Source organism: Taudactylus pleione, unplaced genomic scaffold (genome assembly GCF_031769625.1).
Source record: "Taudactylus pleione unplaced genomic scaffold, aTauple2 ptg000053l, whole genome shotgun sequence".
Classification (NCBI taxonomy): domain Eukaryota; kingdom Metazoa; phylum Chordata; class Amphibia; order Anura; family Myobatrachidae; genus Taudactylus; species Taudactylus pleione.
In genome coordinates, this window is record NW_028284455.1 from 33,882,529 (window position 1) to 33,896,828 (window position 14,300).

At 42.5% G+C, this 14,300-nt stretch overlaps 1 protein-coding gene across 2 annotated transcripts in view; it reads left to right on the top strand.

Annotated features, from left to right (window-relative positions):
• The first annotated feature begins 5,857 nt into the window (after window positions 1-5,857).
• NOD1 (nucleotide binding oligomerization domain containing 1) overlaps window positions 5,858-14,300 on the top strand; it is a 79,805-nt gene continuing 71,362 nt past the window's right edge. For both annotated transcript variants that reach the window (XR_015875787.1, XM_088463758.1), the window contains exon 1: window positions 5,858-6,071. The gene's annotated coding sequence lies outside the window, so the exon portion shown is untranslated. The remainder of the gene's footprint in view (window positions 6,072-14,300) is intronic.

Here is a 14,300-nt window from a genome sequence, read left to right on the forward strand (position 1 = left end):
GGGAGCTGGAAGCTGGAGCTCAGGAGTGAGCTCCAGCCTCCGGCTGGTGGTGCTTACAGGGACTGGGCGCTCGCTGGTAACAAAATCTTAGTGGGCGCCCGGCAAATGGAGCCTGTTGGCTGGCCACGGGGACCAGCTCCCACGGTCGGCGGGCCACCCGACAGAGCTCCTCGGTCCAACCGGGCCCGCAGGCCACGGGTTACCCCTGCTCTAAACCATTAGCCCTGTGACTTAACAGCCCCACAAACAAACCATTAGTCCTAAGTACCATAGCACCCTGTCCTGAACAAAAGAAAAAACACAGTAGCCGTAAGATGTAAATGGTCCACAGAAGGACAGACTCCCCCCACACACAATTTAACTTCTTAAACAAATGTATAATGTTTCATTAGATTAAGAGGTGTATTCAATATGAAACGTTAACTTTACTGTCGAAGTTAACGTTTCATATCAGAGTTTTTACCTGCGTTAAAGTATCGGGTGCGCTCCAGCTTATACCCGTATTCGATATAAAATTAACGAAAATGGGAAACTCCGAAGTTGGATTTGCGTAAAGTTACGAATTTTTCCTTAAAAAAATTGTAAGACCCCCCTAAAGTAGTAAAAACATGGGGGATCACTATGGGTAACTAACGGGGGTGTTTTAGCCTTTAATTGAATGTCGGGGATTTAAATAGCTGCAGCAGGTGTTTTTTTCCCGACATTGAAGAAGTGATGCAGAAGAGCACTTAGGTTATTTTTTTCGTTTTTTTAAGTGGTCCCATCAAATTTGAGGTACATGAAAATGGGTACTAGCATATTTTGATGTCCCTAAAGTAAGTTTTTAAAAATTCTGCATTTGTGCACCTGCCGCTATAATTCTATTCTAGAAAACACCTGCCGCATACTTGCTGAATAGCCCTGAACCTATTTCCCTATTGTTAAACAATTTTTTCCCATTTTTTTTTTCACCCCAATTTTTAAATTAATTTTTTGGGGTGTCCCTATTTTTTTTAAAAACTTTTTTTGACACAGTTCATTTTTAATTGTCATTCCCAGGGGTGCAGGCTATTTTTTTTAAGCCTGCACCCCTAAACCCCAATTCTGCACTTTTTTTCGACACCTATTCAATGGTGAAAAGTTATCCCCATTTTTTATCAAAGACTTTTCAAAACTGCGATAAGGCATTGAAATTGAATACGGTGTAAAAGTCAAACCTGCGATAATGACGTCAAAAGTGCGATATTAATGCAAAAACGATGTTATCGCTCCCATATTGAATACCCCTGTAAGAAAGCAAATTATGTCTTACTTCCATTTAGAGGACAATATTATGTATTACAAATCTTTTAAGGACATTTGTGTTTTATTGATAATATGGGCAATAAAAATAACGTAGGTAACACACAATATTTAATCACGCCATAGTAACCACATATGCCCCTCCGGTAGCAAGTTTACACAAGGCAGCTGTGCAGGCCAGGCCATGCTATTTGCCTATACAAAATAACTGTCCAGTCCGTGCCACAAGTCATTCACCAGCATTCCCACATCTTCGGGAAGTCCATTCAATGCTCCTACTTCTGCTCAGTGGCGTCACAAGGAGGGTGTGGGCCACACCCGGGATTCACCCGCTGAGGGGTGACACAAAAGTGCCACTCCTCCTCAGTGAAGGAGCCTGCACTGCACAAAGAGTGGGCCCTGGGGGTAATCCGCACTTCCGGGACCCCCCGATCGACTAAACTGGGGGTTCAGGCCATGAGGCCACACCCTCTGTCCATGAGGTCATGCCCCCTGCACATGAGCCCCGCCCCCCTTTTGCACTACAACCCTCTCTGCACAAGGTGTCACCACGGGGAGGGATGCCACTGCTTCTGCTATCCCATTTGCGCTACCCCAGTCCAGGTCTGCAGGGACGCCTCTTGTCAGTCCACTCGTCAAAGTAATTTGCACCCTGTCACTTAACACATGGGACTAAGTCATTGCACACCACTATAGTAGATGTACCTGACTCCCTAAGACTCAAACCTCACAGTTACCTGCACATGAGCCACAAATGTGTGGACCAAGGACGTCATGCTCCCTGTCATGCTCCAAAGTTTAATATAAAAACTGTGTTTTACACGTGTGCCTCCCCAGCAATTGGCCTCACTGCACGTCACTGGACTTTCCCTTTCTCACACCTGTGACCAAATGCTATGTTTAGATGGCGTTAGCTGCGGGGCCAATCTGACCGCTTTGCATCCCCTATAGAAACCAGAGTTGGATTTTGGCTCGGATCTTCCTGCCAAATTTGTACTTTAGAACGAGGCAAAACATTATCTTTCACAGCTGCGGTAATTGGACATAAAATTCTATATCCCCGCACCCGCCCCCACCTCCCACCTACACGGACGGCTGTTGTGCTGCAGCCGCGGCCCCCAACCTCCAGCCCAGCCCCAGCGGCTACAAGGGGACAGGCCGGCTAGGGATCTGTAGATTCTTATTTTTTAAATAACTTTACTATGTTTGTTCTCCTCGCCGCAATGCTGCTGCCAGGCAGCGGCTCCCCTCCCCTCGTGTTAAGTGTGTTAATGAATACTAAAAACGGTAATTAAGGAAAAATGTCCTTAAAACCGATATTTTAGTGTTGATGAATATGTCACATATTTGGGGGGCACCAAATGATAACTTGCCTCTGGGCGTTTGGGATGAACTTACGTCACTGTATGGGCGCCCACTGCTGTCTTCTCATATCAGTGCAATGACGTGCGAAAACGTAAACATCGGTAACATTGATGCAGATCGGGCAGCCATGCAGCGTGTAAGTCACGTCTGAACAGCCACAAACACTGCAGCTCTCCTGACATGCAGAGAGCTCTCATGCTGTGAAGGAGAACGCAATGACTAATTTATACATGCCCATGAAACAGTGCTTAAACGGTCAGACAGGCCTGTGTGCCTAGTCACCCCCTTTATCTCCCCAAAACGCTAACTACAATCCCCGCCTATAGCATTATACAGACAGTGTGGGCGGGGATAGAATGTTCTATTATTTTGTTATTAACTTATTACTATTACTGGCATGATGAAAGTGGGAATCATAGTTACCAAGTCCGCTTATAACAAGCGGAATTTGGCTTGTTTTTTCCCTAAGTTGCTTGTCGCTTGTTATTGAGCTTGTTTTTTTTGGGTTGCTTTATTTTGGGCTTACTGTAAGGTGGCTTGTTGTGGATGAATCATCAGCTCCTCTGTCAGCAGGAATGAGTCATTCATTAATTATGTTATCTCCTGCTGCTACCGGGGTGTGTGAACAATACAGCAGAGACACTGTGCAGACTGCAGTGGAGGTCAGGTAGGAGTTGTGACTTGTGATTGGTTCACAAAGTCACAGAAGTGTGTTTATAACGTCTAACTAATAGGAGACTTGGGGGCCCATTTATTATGGATCGCATTTTGCAATGCGATCAGGGCATGCAGTACCGCCCATGATCGCATTGCAAAATGCGATCATACCGGCCGAATGTATGACCCGGCACATGCAGGGAGACGGGCTCCGAAAAGAGCCCGTCCCTGCGATGTGTCCGGAGCGCATTCCGGCTGCTGCGCATGCGCAGTCCCGCGGACTGCACATGAGCGGCGCCCATTGCCGGCGGAGGGATCTGGAAGATCCCTCCGCCGGCTGAAATGCGGTAAGTGCCCATAGGGGACAGTGGCTAACTCTATCTTCAGATAGCGTTAGCTGCTGGGGTCAATATCGGGAATGCTTCGCATTCCCGATATTGATACATTTGGCAGCATCGCATCCCCCATAGAAACCTATAGGGGAGGCGGCTGCCGGCAGCAATGGAGGGATCGCAGCATATATCGGAGATACCTGCTGCGGTCCCTCCTTCATACATTCGGGGGATACTTAGTATTTGAGGTAAACCCCCCAAAACAGGTGTTCTCGGGGAATTTACCTCAAATGCAGTTTGCTAAATGGGCCCCTTGGAGAGACAGAAGAAAATAGAAATCCATCCAGCAGTCTTAGAAGCACCTGAGATCACACTGAGCAGCTACAGGCACGTTACTTATAGAGGGGAATTCAATTAGAGGCAAAGTTTTCACCTGTTCAATATTTCGCTTCATTCGCCTGTTTCAGAGGCGAATTTATTCCGTGCTCGTCCCCGCTTTTCGCCTAATTCAATTGCAAAACAGGCGAAAACGGAAATAGGCGAATGCGGAACAGGCGAAAAGTACTGAAAGAATTGGGGAAATCAGTCTGTACCCCAGAAAAAGATACATTAACATAGGGAATCAATATAGATGTGTACTAATAGCCCTAATAACACTATTTTGGGTACATAAGTTGCTTGGTATTAGTGTCTTGTAAAAGTGGTGAAGAATGACATTAGGCAGTATTTTTTGGTGAAAATAAGTATTCCCATCAAATTTGGGGTACTTGAAAATGGGTGCTAACATATTTTTATGTCTCTAAAGTGAACTTTTTAAAAACATGAAAAATCCACCTGCTGCATGCACCTGCAATCCCCAAAACACCTGACCCATACTTGGGGACCCCCCAAGAAGTCTATTTTGCTTCCTTTTATGTCTATCCCCCCACTTTTTACATTTTCACCCCAAAAATGACAAGTCTTTTTTGGGGTGTTCTTAGGTTTTTTTTTTTTTTTGCAGATTTGTCCTTTGGGGGGCTGTCCCAAGGGTTCTGAGTCATTTCCCCACGTTTGCACCCCAAAATAAAGATTTTGCACTTCCTTTCACCTGCTCTTGATTGGAGAATCTTTTTTGGAGAATTCAATGCATCGAGTTTCCGCTTAGGCGAAATTGTCCTGAAATTGAATTTGGCAAATTTTTTTTTGCCTAAATTTTCTCAAAAAAACAGGCGAAAAAGGCTTTTCGCCTCTAGTTGAATATGGCCCATATTCTTCACCCACCGATTTAATTTTATCTGTCTGTATTATCTATATCTCTGCATATGTAGTTATATAATTTTAAATGATCAATAGAAATTACATATTCCAATGTGTCTTCATTTCTTTTAAACCAGACAGTCCTAATGCTAATCTAGAGAAAAAAAGTATATATGTCTGCGCTTGTATCTACTAAGAAATTGGGTATACACTCAGGGGCGTTTCTAGTGAGGAGGGGGCACGTGTGCAGTCTCCGTCACGGGCCCCCTCCTCTCCGTTCGGCAGCCGGCAGCGCTCTGAGCTGTGCGTGGCCAGCGCCGCAGTTATAGACTTTGAGCACTAGAGTATGCCCAGAGACTATAACGCATGCGCAGGTTACCGGGACGACCAGATGTTTTTACAGTGCCGGACCCCTTGCTGACGTGGTAGAGTTAAGTATATTATGGGTGCAGGGGTGCAGTGAGGGCCCCCCCTGGACCCAGGGACCCGTGTGCCCCACACACCCTGCACCCATTATAGATACGCCCCTGTATATACTCCAAAGCTATCAAATTTTATTTTATTTACAATGAAAATCCCCTGATGGTTTTGGGATGAATGAGCTCACCACTGTATTGTTTTCTGTTTCTAATTCTAATCTATATTAATAAGTGGCAATAACAGTGGTCCTATCTGCAAGTATAATCACATAGACCTGGCAAATATCATACGGATTCTACATTTGTTTGGCCTTTTTATCAGATTGTATAAATTGCTATACATATGTATTATAATGAAATTAACAAAAAACAATAAAGTTTGCGGTTTTAATTAAATTACCCCCATCCACTTAAAAAGTTGGGCTTCTTTTTGGGCTTTTTTGGATTGGTTAGGGCTTGTTTTGGGCTTGTTTTTTACTCATCGGTTGCTTGTTTGTAATTTTAAAGTTGGCAACACTGGTGGGAAGGAGAAGTAAGTACAGTAAGTGACTGTTGTGTCTGCTCTCTTGTCACTGTGGCAGTGTGGCACAGTCTTCTCACTAGCTCTTCCGGCTTGGCAGCACTGTAGAGGCACTAGATGAGGTTACACTACACGGAAACTAAGCCCTAAGGACTTGTGGTTGCTGATTTGGATATTTCTTATCTGACAAGGAGAAACTATAATGAACGCTATACTGCATCAGTAACGGGCTGGTGACGGATGCGTTCAGCAGCTAATGCGGTAAGCATGGCTTATATTGATTATATTGGGTATAGAACATACACAAAGTATTAGCTGTAAGAAAGAATTAATAAAACCTGCAATATGTGATGAATGCATATAGGCGTCCCCGCACCCAGCGCTGCTGCACCGTGTGCGCCTATGCGGCGCTCAGGAAAGTCAGACAAGTGGAGGGGACCAAGGACACGTAAATGCCAATAACAACAGCTTAGCCTCAGCTACAGAGCGGACAAACAACGGTCACATCTGAGGACTCCTGTCTCACTCTTCCTTCTGCTGTAGGGTTATGCTATAGATCTGTGATTGGGGGAGGAGGAAACTGATATATTATTATGTTTATCCTTTATATATTGCCACCAGTTACACAGCACTTTGCTATGTGTATTTATAGCAGTGTCTGTCCTATTAGGTCTACACATCCACAACAATGCAACAAAGAACTCACAGAAAACTCCAGCCCCGTGTACACCACTAACCATTAAAGACTAAACCACTGAATGGTTAACAGGCAATGGTAGTATGCCAGCACAAAGCATGATGAGATTGCAGCAATGGCACAACAAGTTGGCACCCTTGCCATCCAAGCACTGTGCCACAGTTTTATTTTGTTCTTTTATGGTTGTTTTTTGTTCTTTTATGGTGGTGTGTTGTGTTTTGAGGATCTCAGCATGTCGAAGTTGCAAACATGTTTACAGTAAAATTTTGTTTGAATTTTAGGGGTCTATTTACTAAGCTGTGTTAGGAGATAAAGTGAACGGTGATAAGGTACAAGCCAATCAGCTCCTAACTGCCATTTTTCAAACACAGCCTGTGACATGGCAGTTAGGAGCTGATTGGCTGGTACCTTATCACCGTTCACTTTATCTCCTAACACAGCTTAGTAAATAGACCCCTGAATCTTTTAAAAACAAATTACAATCCCCATTGATTTCAGAATATGTAAAATAAAGTTAAAACAATGACATAAAATTCAATAACATGAGTGAGGTAAGTAAAAAAATCTTTCTGCTGTTGTCATTCAGGCAGGGACAAGCACATAGTGAAAGGTAGAGGCGGGGGACATAGCACAGGAAGTCTGTACAGTATATACACAAACAGATGTATTTTTGTTGCCAGGTCACAATAACCATACCCCGTAAACAAAAAGTCTAGATCTACACCATTTTAATCTACAGAATTCAGTAAAGGGTTTTAACTATTCTCCAGAAGCTTTCTGGAATTTATCCAAACGTGGTACAGTTTCAGTGAAATAAATGTGTGTTGTTTAGTCAGATGGGCTTGTTTAGAGGTAGACATGATTTTGCATTGACTATACTGTTTATTAGAGGTGTGCGCTGACCCCCGTGTTTTGGTTTTGGATCTGGATTCATCTTCGTGTTTTGGTTTTGCAATTTCATCCACAAGTGGTTTGGTTTTGGTTTTAGTTTTGGATCTGGGTTTAAAAAAATAAATTAAAAAAATTGATAAAAAGTTTTTTAAAAGCAGCTAAAATCATGCAATATTTGCTATCCAAAACCCAAATTCGGATTTAAAATCCGAATTCCGAACCATGGAAGATCAGAACCATGACTCGGATCTGTCGGGAGTTCCTCAGGAGATCAGAACCATGACTCAGATCTGTCGGGAGTTCCTCAGGAGATCAGAACCATGACTCGGATCTGTCGGGAGCTCCTCAGGAGATCAGAACAATTCTTACTGTACTCAGTATATATCATAATGCCGCTTCCCTCCTCTATCCTTTCTCTCCAGGGGCAGTCTGGTGTCAGTGCAAGACTTATGCACATCTGAATAGGTGTTTATGTTTGTGGGCACTTTTCTAGGCATGTGCAGAGCGATCTCATTCAAGATACACTACGCTAACTGGAGTAGTACTTACTCTGCATCTGACTCTTTAGGCCAAACGTACAGTAATAGCCTCCAGGTTGCCAGAAATCCTGATGTTTTGGCAATTCAACTGCAAGGTTTAAATCAGCAGGATGGTTTTGCCTTTAAAATAAACTTCTGGTTTGATTCTTGTGATTAAATCAACAAACCATTGGCACTTGGTTGATCTGGAGAATTTGATTAAATATTTCAAATGTAATCATTTAAATCTTGTTTTACACATACCACCAGTCACACATCAATGTTCTCTGTGGAACCCCTATTTTTGTAGGTAATTTTTTGTGGATTTTAGAAGATGGAATTTTCTTAGATTCCCACAATTGTCACAAAAATTACTGACTTACCTCCATCCCATCATCTGCAGGTGAAAATGTTGCACCCTTGGTAAGGAAGTAATTTTTTAATTTCGAGATTTAAGGGAAAAGGATATTATACCTACTAATTAGTTGACATTAAGGGGCAGATTCAATTAGCTGCAAACTAGGTTTCACAACTAGTAAAATAAAGTCACTAAAAATTTAACTTTTCATGTAATTTTCTCTAAAAGCAGAAAACGGGCTAAATGAGGTCTGATACCCCTTTCACACTGAAAATCAAATTCCTGGGTAAAGCACTTTTGCCCGGTAATTTACTGAGCAACACGGGTTATTTACCTGTGTGAAAGGGTCATCCCGGGACATAATTCCCGGGTGTCCGATCCTGTTTTTTTGTAGGGTCGGAGACTCGGGAATTATGTCCCGGTATGACCCTTTCATACAGGTAAATAACCCGGGTTGTTCAGTAAATTACCGGGTAAAAGTGCTTTAGCCGATAATTTGATTTTCAGTGTGAAAGGGGTTTAAAGGCTGAAACTGGCACTCAAAAGCCGCGAAAAGCGGCATGACTTGTATGCTGGGTGTTGCATTGATGTGGAAACAGGATTTAGAACTTGCAGATGGGAGTGTTTGGTTTTCTTTTACCCATGTTTTACTGCATGTCTGTAAACAGTTATAAATCACAACAAAAATATTTAAATGCACCCAAAATGCTGTAAACACTTTTATTGATTATTATTTAAGTTTTAAAATTCAACCCTGTGACACCTTTTAGTAGTATCCCAAACTCTTCTAATGACCATTATTAGCCTCCTACACTATCCTGCTGTTTTATTTCCATTTATTTGGGGATTTAGGATGATTTATCAATTCAATGTTCCATTGTTTTCACTAAAAATATCCTGCAATAGCCACAGAAAATTAACACAGGACTTCTTTGTACGGAACTCGTGTCTTAATTAAATCTGCGCCTAAGGGTGAGATTGCAAAGTGTATAGAATATGCGCTCACTTTTTATTGTTTCTGGATTTAGTAAGGATTACAAAAATTTTTATATTTTGTATAATATTAAAATGGATCCATTATTGAGACCTTTATAAACTAAAAGACTCGGTCCAGCCATAGATACACTTCTTAATTCTACCTTAAACTGCTCAATTATTTTAAATGCAGCTAATTTGGTTTTCCCTGGGAATGATGTGGGCAGTTTGGTCTTGAAGCTAGGGGAGATTTATCAAGCTTTGGTGAGAAATAAAGTCGAGAAGTTGCCCAAAGTAACCAATCAGCTGCTGTCATTTATCTAGCGCAGTCTATGAAATGACAGCTAGAAGCTGATTAGTTGCTTTGGGCACGACATCTATTCCCACTGCAGAGAGAGCTAAGGGGCAGCCCAGCATCTCCGTGAGTGCTAGGTACGTCCCTTACAGTGATAAAAAGGGGGTGCATCTCGAGGCCACGACCCCTTTCCCAGTGACCATGCCCCTTTTTCCGGGTGCGCTCATGCCAAAGTGCCCTTTTTAGATAGCTGCCCTGCCTTCCCTAGATTGAACACTACTAAATAAATTAAACATGTTTTAAATAACTTGGGGAAATTAAAGGGGTATGATGATTCCATTTTAGTGATATATTCCTTTAAGTTGGGTACAAGTGTGTACCCAGCTTAAAGGAATCAGCAAATTTTGTAGCAACATCTCATAAGGAGGTAAGGTGGATAAAAAAAATAGTTGTATAGCCCATTGTACTCTCCTAAGCACACTACTGTAAAGTGTTTCTGACATATACCCAGGTTATTGCTGTGTCAACCCGGGTAGTGGCTCAGTGGAAAAGGGTCCTAGGAAAAAATCCCGGGTAAAAGCCATTTCTTCCTGGGACTCGAGCAGGGTTTTACGCATTCAGGGGAGAGTTGGAGTTTCCGGCGCTTGGTGATGACATCATCGCCAAGCACCGGCACTGCCCCCAGGCGCAATGTGAACGGCGGCGACCCGGGATAGTGGTTTGCATTGCAGCCTCACATTACTGAGTACAAGGGCTCAATTTTACCCAGGGAGCTTTCTGTGTGAAGTTAGAATGTTCTCATCGTGTTGGAGTGGGTTCTCTGGATTCCTCCCACAGTCCAAAAAAACCCAAGCTGTTAGGTTAACAGTGTCAATTCATTCTCAAGATCATCTATTTTGAGATGGAGCTACTGAAATTCCATATATCTGTGTTGCAACAATAACAAAAAATATGGTTTCTAATTAGCTCCTCATATTTGTTTTCGTGATGAGCTGTGCAGCGTCCTAACGTCACAACCCGAGAGTGTGATGAGAGATTAGTGACCTGACTTTCTAGCAATCATTGCATTGTTAAAATGACTTTCTGATACATTTCTGTGAAAAAGTAAAGTATTACGTACTGAAATAAAAACTACACAGGCTCTTCAGTGCACATCACTATCACTAGTAGAAGTCATGCACATGGCAGAGGTCATTTACTTTGCTCAAATCAGCGAAGTCACAGAGCAATTCTCATATTTGGTAATGACGTTAATTTTGATTTGCACAAGCTCACCTAGTTTTCCTCCAAAAGCACGTAGGTTTACAGAGCAAGATGTATTGTTTGCTGAGGTGCAAAAGTTAGCATTGGCTTATGGGTGGAGTTGGTTGGAGTGAGGGCAGTTCTTGCATGTTACGGATAGGCGTAATATTGCACCTAGTTTTCCAGAGCAGCGCAAATTAAGATTTTATTTTGCAGAAAAGCTTGGTGCACACCTATAAAGTCATCTCGCACATCATAAGATTCACAATCTCTTGCTGAGATCATGCTTTATCTCAAGATAAACTGTCTCATCTGCTAATCTGGTTTTATGTTCATCCTAATATTTCTGAGATGAGATGGACACACTACCAACCAAATTATCTAGCACACAGGTTCTCAAACTCGGTCCTCAGGACCCCAAACAGTGTTTTCCAGGTCTCTTCACAGAATCACAATTGAAATAATTAGCTGCACCAGTGGAACTTTTAAAATGTGTCCGTGAGTAATGAATACACATGTGCACCTGCTGGGTGACCTGGAAAACATGAACTGTGTGGGGTCCTGAGGACCGAGTTGGAGAACATCTGGTCTAGTACTTCTGTGGCCGCTTTTCCAGTTACAATCTTTTCAGCAGATGGTTTTGAGAGATTGCGTATTGCAAAGTAGATTGTAATAGTGTGTACATATGAATCTGCATATTCATCTGGACTTTCAATCCTGAAGCTGGGCATACATAGTAAGATAAAATGTCTGTGAGATTTTGTTTTGTTTTATCTTATTTTATTATATTTTATTTTATCTCTTTACCATTGTATAAAACGTTGGCAATTGACTGTGTTTGAATACCGGACAATGGTTATTTTTCTGTAAAACACTTTATTGAAAAATGTATGTGCTTATGTTTGATTTTCTGTCATATATTTATTATGCTTCAATAAAAAAACTTTGTTGAAAAAAAAAAAATTTCTGTGAGACTGACAGACATTTTATCTGACAGCCTGTAACCCAGCATAGAGATGTCATAGTGTATGGGCCACGATATCTGCGTTCCTTCCCTTGGGAGGAGCCATTTCCCTGTACCTCCCCTGTGAAGGACAGGGTAAATGCCGGGCGGTCGGCCGCTTTAGCACATACACTATCAAATACGGCAGACAAATTATTGGGTCTATGGGACATGCTGGTCGATTTCAGCATGTCTGTCAGTTGATAATAACTGATAAGTTGCAGCAATACACTGTTCAATTATCAACCCGATCAGATGATTATCAACTGATTCGGATGATAATTGTACAGTGTATGCCCAGCATTAGAGCAATTGTAAGATTAAGGGGCCTATGCATCAAAGCTGGGAGAGATAAAATTGTAACAAATAAACTACCAACCAATAAGCTCCTAACTACCATTTTTTAAACACAGCCTGAAAAATGTAAATTGGAAGCTGATTGGTTAGTACTTTATCGCTCTCAATTTTATCTCTCTCGCAGGTTTCATACATAGGCCCCTTAGACTGTTGATAGGAGGTTAAGGAATGTGGATGGTGAAGTCTTTTGGTCTTCCTTGATGTGCATTTCCATTTCCCAAGTGCAGGAGCACTTGGTTTTTGCTCCTTTCTGAAAAGTAACAAGCTTATTTAATAACAAATGAATAAAAGACATTCATTTTCCACTTTTGCTAATATTAAAACAACACAAACTCTGATTGTCTTCAGATGTCTCATAGTTAATTGATTTTAGTCCATATCTATTTATATATATGTGCACAATCAAAGTGCTTTCATTGATTTAAAAATAAATGCAACTGTCTATAAAAGGTCTGTAATACCCCTTTTACCCTTTTACACTGCAACTAAAACCTGGGTCATTGCCGGGTTAACCTGGGTTGCTGCTAGGTGTTAAAGGGGCCAGGGTTGGCTTCCTGGGTTGAGTGACCTGGCAAACCAACCCAGGTAGCATGCAGAGTTTAATATGGGAACGAATGGGAATAACCCGGGTTGGCGCTGTGGTCTGAAGGGAGTCTGGGCCTGATTCAGACCCGCTCGCGAGCGCTATGCGCTCGCAAGCGGGTCGATGGCCCAGTGCGCATGCGCATGACGCAGCTGGCTCCGTCATGCGCATGTGCGAGACCCGGATAGCGACGGACAAGCCGTCGCTCCGGGTCTCGTACCAAAGGGGGCGTGCTGTCGATGTTGAGTGACAGCACGCCCCCTTTTGTGGGCGGGCCGGGAACGCCTACCGTCTGGGGCTGGCCCCACTGACATCACAAGGTGTTAGAGCCGAAAGCACTCTAGGGCTTGCGGCAACGAGACCCTACCACAAGGGTCTCGTCGCAAGCCCGATAGTCGCGATGGTCTTGACCATCGCGACCATCTTCCTGGCCGCTCGCTATAGCTGTGTGTGGTCACCCACAGCTATGCGAGCGGCCAGGAGGCGCTCTAAAAACACAGAAGGCCGGCCCTGATTCAGAGCGAGCGCTCTGTCAGAGCGTCCGGCTCTGAATCAGGCCCTCTGTCCTTGGTCTGACTTGGTTTGGAATCATGTTCCAAATACCTGGTCAGACCCGAGACTTTAGTGTAAAAGGGGTAGAAGAGCTCCCTGGTTCTGATGAGTACATTTGCATAGAAGACCTTAACCATGGCGATTATAGACAGTTCAAAGAAAATTCAAACAACGTTATTAAGAGTAACAATTATGGGAAGGATATAAATATTTCTAAAGATTTTAGTATCCCCTAAAAACCTGTCCCGACTTGCATAATGTCATTGAGAGTACATGGCAGAACTGTAAACTTATCTTCAACAACCTGTCCTTCAAAGCTGTAAACCTGCATGAAGGGCACCTGTTATGGATGGAATCAATAGTCATTTCACAAATCCACACTTTATGGGAGGGTCGCAAAAATGAAGCCTTAGCTGAAGAAGTGTTATAAACTGTTGCCTAGTGCTTGCCATAAAATAGGTTGGTCTCCCCTGTGCTAAGTGTAGAAAACTGATATAGCCTGCTGATACATATGGTAAAGATATAGACAAATTATGTAGGACAACTTGCTGCAGTTTGAAAGATACTTAGGGATTGGAAGAAGTAGGCCTCGGGCATACATAATAGGCCACACTGAAGTGGCTTACATCAAAAGAATATTCAATGTCTTGGAGTGGCCCAGTTAAAACTAGACCTCAGTCTTTTTAGAAAGCAGTGGATAATTTGTTACATCTGTTCACCATTCAGTCTGATAGACTTCAAACTAGGGAATTTGGCGGGAAAATCCGAACTAATCCGAGCCTGCTCATCCCTACTTCAAACCATATTGCAAAGAATTACAGTGTCCAGATGTTAATGCTGCTTTCCTAAATAAAGTCATGTGTAATTGCATCTGAAAGTACTGATTGTTACCATAAAGGTATGAATGCTTATACAATAAACTTTTGTTTGTTGTTGCATTTTTTTATTGTAACCAGTTAAGAAAATGCACTAGATTTGTTGTTTATTTGACACTGATAATATTTTGTGTTGGCCAGGTA